Source organism: Cervus elaphus, chromosome 15, assembly GCF_910594005.1.
Source record: "Cervus elaphus chromosome 15, mCerEla1.1, whole genome shotgun sequence".
Classification (NCBI taxonomy): Eukaryota; Metazoa; Chordata; class Mammalia; order Artiodactyla; family Cervidae; genus Cervus; species Cervus elaphus.
Window position 1 is genome coordinate 3,746,322 of NC_057829.1, and position 12,434 is coordinate 3,758,755.

Consider the following 12,434-nt stretch of genomic DNA (forward strand, 5'->3'; position numbering starts at 1 on the left):
AACTACATTCAAGTAGGAGAGAGGAGGGAGGGAAAGAAAAAAGGGAGAGAAGGAGGGAAGGAGGGAGAAGTCACAAACGAAGTGCTAAAGATTTAGACAAAAAGGATTAGTAAGTGATATGAACTTTTAAAGAACTGAAAACTCAAATTTGAAAATAAGCTAGCCATTACCACTATTTGACAGTTCAAGTTTTATACCTTATGAGTTCTTCTTTGAGTATTTCATAGCTATTGTGGATCTAGAATGTCAAATTAAGCAAGATCTTGTTTGTCAGACAACACAAATTTGGAATCTGAGCTGAGACAGGACTTGGAATGGAGTTTGTTGTTTTATCTTTTTAAAAAATATTTATTTATTTATTTTACTGCAGTGAGTCTTAGTTGCAGCTTGTGGACTTTTTCTTTTTCTTTTTTCCTAGTTATGGCATGTGGGATCTTTAGTTGAGGCATGCAGAATCTTTTAGCGGTAGCATGTGGAATCCTTTGTTATAGCATGTGGGATCTAGTTTCCCAACCAGGGATGGACCTGGGCCCCCTGCACTGGGAGTGCAGAGTCTTAGCCAAGGAACACCGGGAAGTCCCATCATATCTCCTGTATGGACCACCAGTTGCCTTCTCCCATCAATTCCCCCAGGCCATCTCGACACTCTAGGTTTCTATAGAGGATGTCATAATATAAAGAGAAATATAGATTTTCCTAATGGAATCCACGAGCTAGGTGAGGCCAAATAGAACATTTTACTCTTCTTGACAAATAAAAAGTTTAGAGCTGAGACTATGACCTAGACTGATCCAAGAAGGGAATTTTGAGGCTTTTATTTTTCTGAGAAACTGGGGACCCGCATGCTCACTCTCCTTATGAATTGTGTAATACATGGTAGTGAAGACAGGAACTACTAAAACTATTTTATTACACAGGGAAAGGGTAACATAAGAGCAAGAGAGGAGCTGAAGAAATCTGAAGTAAAAGTTGGAGCCTCAATCAGATCACACCTGAAATTTGTACTAATTTCACCCTTTGCAGTTGCTGGCCTCTTTGCTGAGCCTATCATATCTATGAATCATTCAATCAAATTGAGTTCAATTTTCTAATAAAAATTTCTCCTGCCTATTCATGATGGAACTTTCTTTTAAAAAAAATTTTTTTAATTAAAAAAAAAAAACTTTTGGCCACGTCCCATGTCATGTGGGATCTTAGTTCCTTGGCCAGAAAGCAAACCCACAACCCCTTGCGGTGAAGTCTTAACTACTGGACTGCCAGGGAAATCCCCAAGATGGAATCCTCTTTGTTTGAAGTTTTATACATTTGAAAACTGTATGTCCCCCTAGTTGACTCTGCTGTCCTGGGCAGACAGTGGATTTCTTTTCTAGCCTCAAATGTTTCTGTCTCCCTGACCTCCTACCACAGAGGACTGCTCAGCTGTGTCTTAATACTCTCCATGAATCTCAACAGCCCAGATCAATTTTCATGGAAACACTCTGGCCTCAGGATTGCATATTCTCTGACACTGGTATAGGCTCTGAGGGAAGTAGCTATAAATTACTGAAAATGCTCTCCTGGAATACCGCAGGATTGAAAAAAAAGAAAATGTCCTTGCCTTATCAGCATATATTCTGAGTTTTAATATGATGTTTCTATAAGCAAGTTGTATTTAATAAACAAATTACATTTTCTCCAGGTTTGAAGATTTTGGTTATTGAAATTAATTACTGCCTAATGAACACAAATCTAGCTTAAATACTGTGTCTCCAGCTAAATGGTAAATGAGACTTTCTTACTGCATCCAGTTGTAGGAATACTTACGGATGAATTAAAAATATGTGGATATGATATGAATAATTATTCATGAAACAGTTATTGATATTCCACTTTGTAGCACACGGGCTTCCCTGATGACTCAGACCTGCAATGTGGGAGACCTGGGTTCGACCCCTGGATTGGGAAAATCCCCTGGAGAAGGGAATGGCTACCTACTCCAGTATTCTGGCCAGGAGAATCCCATGGACAGAGGGGCCTGGTGGGCTACAGTCCATGGGGTCACAAACAGTCAGACATGACTGAGGGATTTTTCACTTTGTGGCACACACTATTTTAGGTCTTATGAAGTTCATATTAGGAATAATAAAAACTCATGTCTACTTTAAAGGACTTCATAGACAACAAATAATAGCGGGATAAGAGTGTCACCATCATAGAGATACAGTCATATAAATGAGCCAAAGATTGTTTCTATATATTGGCATTTAACTCTTTATTTCTTTTCATGTCTTTATTTATTTACTTATTTTTTGGCCGCAAGACATGTGGGATCTTAGTTCCCCAACCAGGGATCAAAACTGTACCTCTTGCATTGGAAGCTTGGAGTCTTAACCACTGGACCACCAAGGAAGTGCCAGTTGTTTATTTCCTTAGATCAGTCTGAGACGTTATTAGCTCAAAGTTCAACAGTGACTAGCTCAAAATTTTACACATCTAATTGTTAAATAGCACTCAGTTACACAGATATTTTTAGCCTTTTAAAGTCTCCCTGCTTTGCATGGGCTACAAAACTGCACCTAATGCCTGCTAGCTAAAGATGGGATAAAACCACAGGACAATAGAAAACACTGAGTTGCTATTTCCCTTGGGAGCTGTCTGCCCAGCAGAGTCCTCTCCAGACTGCTGAGCACATTCTCTAGAAACAGAAGGCCCTCTCTGAGCCCCTCTTTCTTGGGACTTACCCTCTCCCCTTCTAGACAGTGGCTCCCACCCCTTAAGCCTCCAGATGACTGATGCTGTGAGGTACTCCCCTGTATGTATACCCATCAAAATAAAGCTTAGGAGTACAACTGCCAGGTCATATCTATGTCCTTGCTTACCCCCCAAATCCTCAAAGACTGCCTACAGCACATAAACCAGATTCAGTAAGAGGGAAGGATATAGGACACTTGAGAGGACAAAGAAGGGGATAAAGGCAATCACAGTCATGGGGACAGAATGTGCAAAGTTCTGAAATATAGTACATTCTGGATCTGACCTTTCAGGAATTCAATGTGACTGGAGTGTCAAAAGCAGAATGTGAGAAATGAGACCAGACAGGTAGACATTAGATAGAATGTGTCATGCCAAGAGATTTGTATTTATCCTGGCAGCAATGGAAGGCTGTTAAGAAATTTTAAGCGAGGAAGTAAGCAATCAGAATTGCATTTTAGAAAGATCCACCTGGCAGCAGTGTGGAGAATGGTTCTGAAGAAAATCAGTATCTAAAAATGTTTTCTCAAACAAAAAGCTAGTGAGAAATTATGAGGCCTTGGACAAAGGTGTGAAAGAGTTATGGAAACAATGAGTGTTTTGTGGAGGGTGTTTTGGTCTTTTTTTCTTTTTTTTAAGAACAAGAATTGAGAGAATTTTTCTGACTGACAACATAATGAGTGAGAGGATGTGAAGAGAAAACTATAACTTCCTGGAATCTGATTTGGGCGAATGGATACATTGTGATGTATAAATTAAAGCTGAAATAGAAAACTTAGAAAAAGAAATGGATGGATTTTTTTTTTTTTTTTGGTTGACCAACATTAATTTCAACTTTGGACATGTTGAATTTGAGGTCTTTAGAGTCATTCAGTCATCACTGTTAGAGAACTGAGTGGAGCTGGGGGTCCAAACTTCAGAAAAAAATCCTGGTTATAAGATGAAAATTTGGATCTAGCCAATGGACAGTGGTTGAAAACAGAAGTGATGAGACTGTCCAAAAATAGTGATGAAATACAAGATTACAGGATGGATTTCAAGGTACAGCGATATATGATGAGCAACTAGAAAGAGAGGAATATACAGAGGAGAGGTATCCAGGAAAGAGACAGAAGAAATAAACAGAAAGAAAGAGAGAAATTAGAAGTTTTCACCACCTCCTTATAAGATCAACTATTTAATAATATTAAATTTAAATAACTTTTGTTCTTTACTTTGAAATATCAAAATAAGTGTGATCTCATCAGTATTTTTGAGCCATGCTCTTCAGATTGTGAAGATTATGTGGTCCATGTACATCAAAATCAACTAAGTGTTGGGTTTAAAACTCAGCAGTATCTCCACAAATCTGAGTCAGTAATCTGGCATGTGGACCCAGTAATCTGACTTTACTATCTTCCTAAGTTTAGTCCTCAGTTCAGCTCAGTCACTCAGTAGTGTCTGACTTTTAGAGTTGGTTTAGTAGGTTTAGTACTACTGCCTTACGAAGAACTTGGGGTAAGAGCTTCATTGATGTGAAACTGAAAATGAGAATTTAAGATTCCAGGTTTGATATTAAAGATCTTTAATCCTCTTTCTACAGTGCTCAGATCAAGATTGCAAAAAATAGTTCACTATGCAAGAAAGATCAACCTAGTCATCAATTTCTGAATCCAATGAAAAGTTAATATACTCATGAAACAAAATAGGTTCCTTTCATGAACCATTAGGTATGTAATTTTAATGACCAATGTAAGAGCCATAAAATGCCATCTGTGTTATAATTAATTAACAAAATTAAATGAGAGAGGGAATTCCCTGGCTATCCAATAGTTAGGACTCTCTCTGTTTTCACTGCCAAGGACAGGGTTCAATCCCTGGTCGGGGAACTAAGTTCCCACAAACCACATGACAGGGCCAAAAATAAAACAAAATACAAAAAAAAAAAAAAAGGAAATGAGAGCTTCAGCTATTCCAGCCAAGTCAGTAAACTTAAAATGCACACTCATTTTTAAGTGAACAGGAACCTTTAAAATGTATCGCAAACTGAAGATTAATGAATAAATGAGAAGAATGGCCAGCTCCTGTAATAGAAATAATTACACAAAAAGCTTCGTAAGAACAGGACAGCTGTCAGTCTTGTCACAGCAGGCCAATGCTCAGCAGAATGCTTAACATATAAATTACTCAATAAATGTAATTTTTATAAATGGGCTTGAGAGTCAAACAGAAATGTGTTCAAATACACATCTATCGCACACCACTCCTTTGACTTTGAAAAATAATTGCAACCTCTTTGTCAGGGTTCTCTAGAGAAACAAAAGTAATAGAATATAGTCAAGTATATAGAAAGAGATTTATTATGAAGAATTGACTCAGCAATTATGAAATCTGAGAAGCCCCTCAATCTGCCATCTGCAAGCCAGTCCAAACTCACAGGCCCGAGAACTAGGGGAGCCAATGGTGTAAGTCCCAGTCTGAGTCTGAAGGTTCAAAAGCAGGAGCACTAATTTCCAAGGGCAGAAGCTGGATGTCCCAGTTCAAAGACAGAACAAATTTGCTTTCTGCTGTTTTTGTTCTATTTAGTCCCTCAACAGATTGTATGATCCCCACCTGCATTGGTGAGAGCCATTTTCTTTGTTGAATATCAATTCAAATGTTTATCTTTTCAGGAGACACCCTTACAGACGCAACCACAAATCATGTTTTACCAGCTATTTGGACATCTCTTAGCCCAGTCAAATTAAGACATGAAGTTAACCATCACATCCTCTCAACTAATTTCCCTGTAAGCCTTCTGGCAGTACATGGTACAGTGTATGAAAACTGACTCACACAGCATAAGCAGTCAAAATATGCAGAGATAAATTGACCTTGAGGCTATCCAAGCTTAAGTCAGGACCTCTTACTTGCACAGGCCCCTTCCAAGGCCTTGCATGGGGCTCTACCAATGGGATGACATGAACTGGTGTTTTTATAATATTTGCAAAAATAACATGTTTTTTATATTATTTTTAAAAGAAAGAGTCTCCGAATGAGCTTTAGGCCCTAGAAAAATTGGCTTTATCAATGAATATATTATTATTATTATAAAAATAAATTATACACAACCTATAGAAAATTCCTAGCACACGGCTGGCACTCAATAAATGTATTATTTTCATACATTGTAATATAAATTGTTCCAGCAAGGTACACTGTGAAATGTATAAAAATAAAAAATGGAAGAACATGTAAGAACAAGTTTTCTAACAGAACAGAAGTAAGATGAATCTATATACATTTTATCAGCCAAGGGAAAAAAATGAAATAAAACTGGGTACTTATTTCTCAATGTGCATGAGCCTAAAGCAGATGAACTGCTAAGGAGAAACTCAACTGTTCACAGTATGAAGTAAGATATTTATTTTAAGAATTATTTTTTTTAATTAAAAGAAAACTGTAATGCAGTGGACAATTATGTTCACGGTAGCTATAGAGTAAAATCAGCAACTGGTATCAGATACATATTAAAGCCCTCATAAGAAAAATGTGATCACATTGCAGCTTTACTTTTTAGATTTTATATATTTTTTGTAGAAGAATGTGGAAAAAAAGGAAAACTTGTGTGTTTATGAATGTAGGTATGGATGCATGGTTGAATAAAAACTCTGATAGAGGTGATAGGAAAAACCAGTTAAGGACAGATACATGCATTGTGAAACAGGGTCACAATTGAATGGCAATTTTACAGCCAAAAAAGGAAAATTTATATGTGCAGTGACATTAGTGAAGAGGTAGTTAAAAACAGATACAAAAATGTATCATATTATTTTGATTAAAAATAAATCTTGTCAAACTAGCCTTTGAGTAATGTTCAAGTTTAGTCATAGTTCCAATTTCTATCATGGAGTGTTTCTAGGTCTGCAAGGACAGTAAACTGATCTCACTGGTTTATGAAGATACAGCAAAACTTGTTATGTCTTTTTTCTCAAGCTCTCCAATAAACTTTTCATTATATCATGTTAATAATCCTAAATCATATGTAATTAACATTCATTCCTAAAAATTATAATTACTATATCATTATATTTTATTTCATTTGTTGCATCATTATAGAATTATAATTGCATTATATTGCTAGGTCTTGCTGCCTTTGAGTTTTCCCTGTCCCAACTCTTATTAATAAAATAATATTTTACTCATAAAAAAAAAAAAAAAAAACAGATACAAACATTTGGGACGAAGCAACTGACTCGGGAAGCCATTATACATAATGTTACACAGGAGTCTCGAGCCTGCCCTTTGCCTTCCCGCCTTCAGGCCGCCAGCTCCGGACACCCCCCCAGCCCCTTCAGTCGCGACCTCACACCCCTCACGCTGTCGCGGCCCGGCGCCATCTTGACTTAACGCCCCTCGCGTCCGTGCGCCTTTTGTGACCTCATGCCCCTCACGCCAACGTGCCCCTCTGGCCCCCGCGACCACTCGCCTCTCACTCCTTGGCGACTCGCCCACAGCCAAGCTCCTCACGACGTTAAGACCTCACGCCCCTCGTGCCCCTCACGCTTCTCACACCGCTCATGACACTCATGCCCACCTGCTGTTTAGCTCACCAGCCCCTTCCGACTGGCCGGAAGTAACGCGAGCAGGCCTATTAAAAACGTTCACTTCCGGGACGGCTCCAGAACTTGACCTGGCACCTCTGGGTCAGGCAGGAGGAGGCTCCAGGCTGGAGACCTTGTGGACACTGCCAGCTCTGGCCCCAGAAGACTGAGTAAAGTGGATACAAGTGGAACATGGCAGAGAAGACATGTGCTCTTAGAAATGTACGCTCAGACTTCTGATGTCCTAAGACCACCAATTGACAGAACAACTTGCAAATTACTAATATTGCAAAAACAATGCAGCCACCCTCTTGTTGACTCCTGGGACATGACAGAAAGCTTCCGAAATGGCGACCTGGATACACCGGACACTACCTGAGATCAGCGTGTCCCGCCTTGAGACCGACCCTCATCCATCTACTACCAGCTGAGTAAGTGCCTTCCCTAGCCTCACCAGTGGGCGTGGACCATCTTCTCAACTCCTCAACTTCTTGATCCCTGTCTGTGACAGTGTGGCCTGAGGCAAGCTGACGGTATTTCCTGTTTTAGCGATGCAGTGTGTGTGTGGTGGAAAAATGCTAGACAAATTGAGACGTGTTTTCTCCTAGATGTCAGATTCCAGTTGCCTGAGGATACTTAGTAAGTTAGACAGGTTTCTGAAGGAAGTTTCAAAGCTCCCAGCAGTTGCCTTAGAAGGACCATCTGTTGGTTACACGGAGCACTCAGCCCAGACCTGTTTTCCGCTGCAGAAAGAGTGCGAAGTCTGCTTTTACACAGCAATGGCCGATCCTCCTCCTCCTCCTCCTCGGGATTTGTGTGACTAACCCTCAGGCACAGGCTTGCCTGTGCAGAGAAGGTCTGCATCCCATGGAGTGTTCCCATTTCCGGTGTGAGATGGAGTGCTCCTATTCCTGGTGTGAAAGTGGTGTGGGTTTCTGCTTCCCATGCCTGCAGTGCCCCAACTCATGGTTCTGGTACCACTGCTTTTGGCGTGGCTGAGCAGGTGACACGGCATGCTTAACTCTCTGAGTTTTCAGAAAGATTTTAAGTTCTTTTTCTCCCAGCCAATTTTCTTCATGCTTATAGAGTTTAAATAGTACAAAGCTGCATGAAATGAATGAGTTAACTTTTTGCCTCTCTAAAGTTGGGGGAATATTGTATTTTACAGTTGCCACATGGATGTCCTTACTTTCCAAAACAGTATTTTAAATAACATTTGGGTGGAGGTCAGTGTCCGATTTTTCTGTGGTGTTTATAAATCATGTACTAAGTTCAGCGTTGCTCATTTTTCCTTCCTTTCTCAGTTTATTTCCTGAGTTTTAAAAATGCTGTACTTTTATTTCCGAACAGTTGCTAGAGCCTTGTTTTAAAAACCTTTCCATCTAGACTTTGTTGGTTTGCTGAAAGGTAGAAAAAAGAAGTCGTAATTCAGGATCTAAGTTCTTAGGCTTGGTCCTCTTGCTGGATTTTTAAGTATTAGAAGGCTTCAATAAGCAGAAGTTTTTCACTTTTTTATTTTTCCTAGTTAACCTTCTTAAAACTCAACCAAGAGAAATTAAATACATAAGTCCATATTAGGGATTAGTTAAAAACAAAAACAAAACTGCAATCAAATGTTTCCTTCCTACATTTCAGATACCTTGGAGATTTTTTTTTATTAGATAGCTTTTCAGTTAACCATATAAATTTCATTAAACTGAACATCCTATCATGGGTCTTTTGTTGTAAATTCCAATTTTTTTTTTTTGGTTGAGAAGTCAAAATTATTTAAAAAACTTAAACTAGTAAAGGAAAACAGAAGGAACACCTAGTAGTTTCTTCTCTATTTTATTGGTTAGAGAGAATTTATAGATTTTCAAATAATTACTTTTTCCTTAAAGTACTTTTCAGGAAAAATCAAGTGTATCAGGATGCATAATTTTGATGGTGGTATCATAATTGTATCAGTTCTGAATTTTGAAGAGTATATGCATTATGTGTGGCAGATGCATACTGGCAAGGCCTTTTAACAATATGAGAGTGTGTGTGTGTACCTTGTTTTCAAGATTAGGACTATGTGCAATGCTTTAGTGCTTTGAGGAAGATAACCTTGAATTTTGAGACTGATTGAGTAAAAAAGTTTCCATCTAATGAAAAGATGTATAATCGGTTTAGTTGTAATTTCTTTGAAGGTTGTCCACTGTATCTGTACTGATATTTTGAGTGAATGCTTCTCTGCGTTCACAACAGATGAATTTAGTGTGTATTTAACAAGCTTATATATTAATTTTCATTGTAGGTTTGATATGTATAATGTTGGTGCTTGAGTGTTTACTTTGATTTTTCCAAAAGTTTTTGCTTAATATTTTATCTAAGTAACTGTGTGATATAATTTCTTATTCTTCTAGTCATCAATGCATTCATTTACCTTTATTATAGAAAAAAAAGCCATACAATACTGTTTTCTTTAAAAAAAAAAATAAAGGAATCCTTGGAGCCTTGTTTTATAGTTATAGTTATAAAGCATGAAGCATGCTGATGGCTAAGAGGCCCTGACATAGAAGCTTAGCAACTTAAGGAATAAGAGGGCATCCCACAAACAAATAATAGCATAATTTTATACTTTACCATGGCATCTTTTTTGTCCTAGAAAAGCTTGATTAAAAATTAATGTTTTCTCAGAATTCCCTGGTGGTCCAGTGGTTAGGACTGTGTGCTTTCACCACTTGGGGCCCAGATTCATTCCCCGATCTGGGAACTGAGATTCCCACAAGCCAAAAAAACTAACTTTTTAATGTACAGTATCTAAAATATGAATCCCCTAGATCAGAGATGAGCAGACTTTTTCCTAAAAGGTCAGCGAGTAACAATTTTGGGCTTTGCAGGCCCTACTGTCTGTCACAGCTATTCCATAGTAGCAGAAAAGCAGCCATAAAAACTGTGTAAATGAATGGAGATGGCTATGAGCTAATGAAAATTGTTTACAGACACTGGAATTTAAATTTCTTACATTGTCACAAAATATTATTATTTTTTCAATGACTTAAAAATGTAAAACCATTTTTAAATGCAAAAAAATGTAAAACCATTTTTAAATAGTGGACTGTACAAACAAGTGGCAGGCTGGATTTTACCACTGGGATATAGTTTGCCAAACCCTGGCCTATATGTTTTTCAATAGGATTCCTCCCCTGCCCCCCAGTAGTATAATACTTTGGTTAGATATAATTTATGATGAACCTCAAAATGGATGGCTAGGAATAAATTTCTCCTAAATTAAGTCTAAAATGACATTTTATCATTCTAAAGAAATGACATTTTATAATTTTTCTATCATTTCTTGAGAAAATAGTTTTTAGTAATTTTTAATAACATGAAGGAAATTTGTCACATTTTCCATTGGAATTTTTGGAAATAAACATAAAGATAGCTTATGTGTAAATAAGTTTTTGCCTTCTTTCAAATTCTCTTGAAAAAAATTTAGTTCTCATTTCAATCTGTATGTCTGATTTAAATGCCTGATGATTCTGAGAATATTGATTGAGAGTAATTTAACTTTTTAAAACTTCTTAATTTTATACATAACAGTATCTCATTAATATATAAACATTTATAAAAGTTTGAAAGTAAAAATCATGTGGCCTGAGCTTTGCCATTCACCTTTCTGTATAAAAAGGACATTCAATATCTTATTTTTCAGTTCTTCAACCTATATAGTTTGAAGAGTAGAGTTTATGTGCTCTACTATTTAATTTTTTCAATTAAAAATTTTTATTGAAATAGAGTTGATTTACAGTGTTGTGTTCATTTCAGGTGTACAGCAGAGTGATTTAGTTTTATATATATATATTTTTTTTTTCAGATTCTTTTCAATTATAGGTTATTACAAGATATTGAGTATGGTTCCCTGTGCTATACAGTAGGTCCTTGTTGGTTATCTATTTTACATGTATATTTTAGTCTCAAACTTCTAAGTGATCCCTCCCCCCATATTTGAAAATCTTAATTTAAATTATATTCTTTGCAGTAAGCTAATTTAAATGATCCCCCCACCTAAAAGTTTAAGTTTATTCAAAATAAAATGTATTTGCACATATTTCTTAATTTTAAACCTTATTATCCCTTCAAATTGATTTTTTTGTGCCTATGCACTGATGCTCCCCTTTTCAGTGGTTAGGCCCACACCAGCACAAACAAACTAAATGCACACAAACTCCAGTTCACTTCAGTGATGTGAGAATCAGGTTATTAGGTAGGGGACATCCTAAATTTCCAGGCACTGGTATTCCAACATTTCAGTATCTTCATATAACAAACAGGCAAACATACCCAGTTCTGAACATGTTTGCTTCCTTCTGCTACAGTAAAGCAGATCTCACTCCCTTCCCTGAAGGCTAATCCTACCACCTATACTTAGCATCTAACTCTTCTGCCATCTCAAGGATCTTCAGTCAGTTCAGTTCAGTCACTCAGTTGTGTCTGACTCTTTGAGACCCCGTGGACTGCAGCATGCCAGGCTTCCCTGTCCATCACCAAATCCCAGAGCTTACTCAAACTCATGTCTATCGAGTCGGTGATGCCATCCAACCATCCCATCCTCTTTCACCCCCTTCTCCTCCCCCGTTCAATCTTTCCCAGAACCAGGGCCTTTTCAGATGAGTCAGTTCTTAGCATCAGGTGGCCAAAGTATTGGAGTTTCAGCTTCAGCATCAGTCCTTCCAATGAATATTCAGGACTGATTTCCTTTAAGAGGGACTGGTTGGATCTCTTTGCTGTCCAAGGGACTCTCAACACCACAGTTCAAAAGCATCAATACTTCAGTGCTCAGCTTTCTTTATAGTCCAACTCTCACATCCATACATGACTAGTACAAAAAACAGAGCATTGACCAGATGGACCTTTGTTGGTCAAGTAATGTCTCTGCTTTTTAATATGCTGTCTAAGTTGGTCATAGCTTTTCTTCCAAGGAGCAAGCATCTTTATCTTAGAGCTCATCTCATCACTTTTCTACATGTTCACACTCAAAATTTCAATGGGTTCCCTCTAAGCAGAGGTCATATTTTACTTGTTGTTGTTTTGGACCTTGATTAGGGCAAAATCAGATTCATTATAGTCCTGTTTCATGACACACTGTCATCATTAGTCCATTTATGTACCTATTTT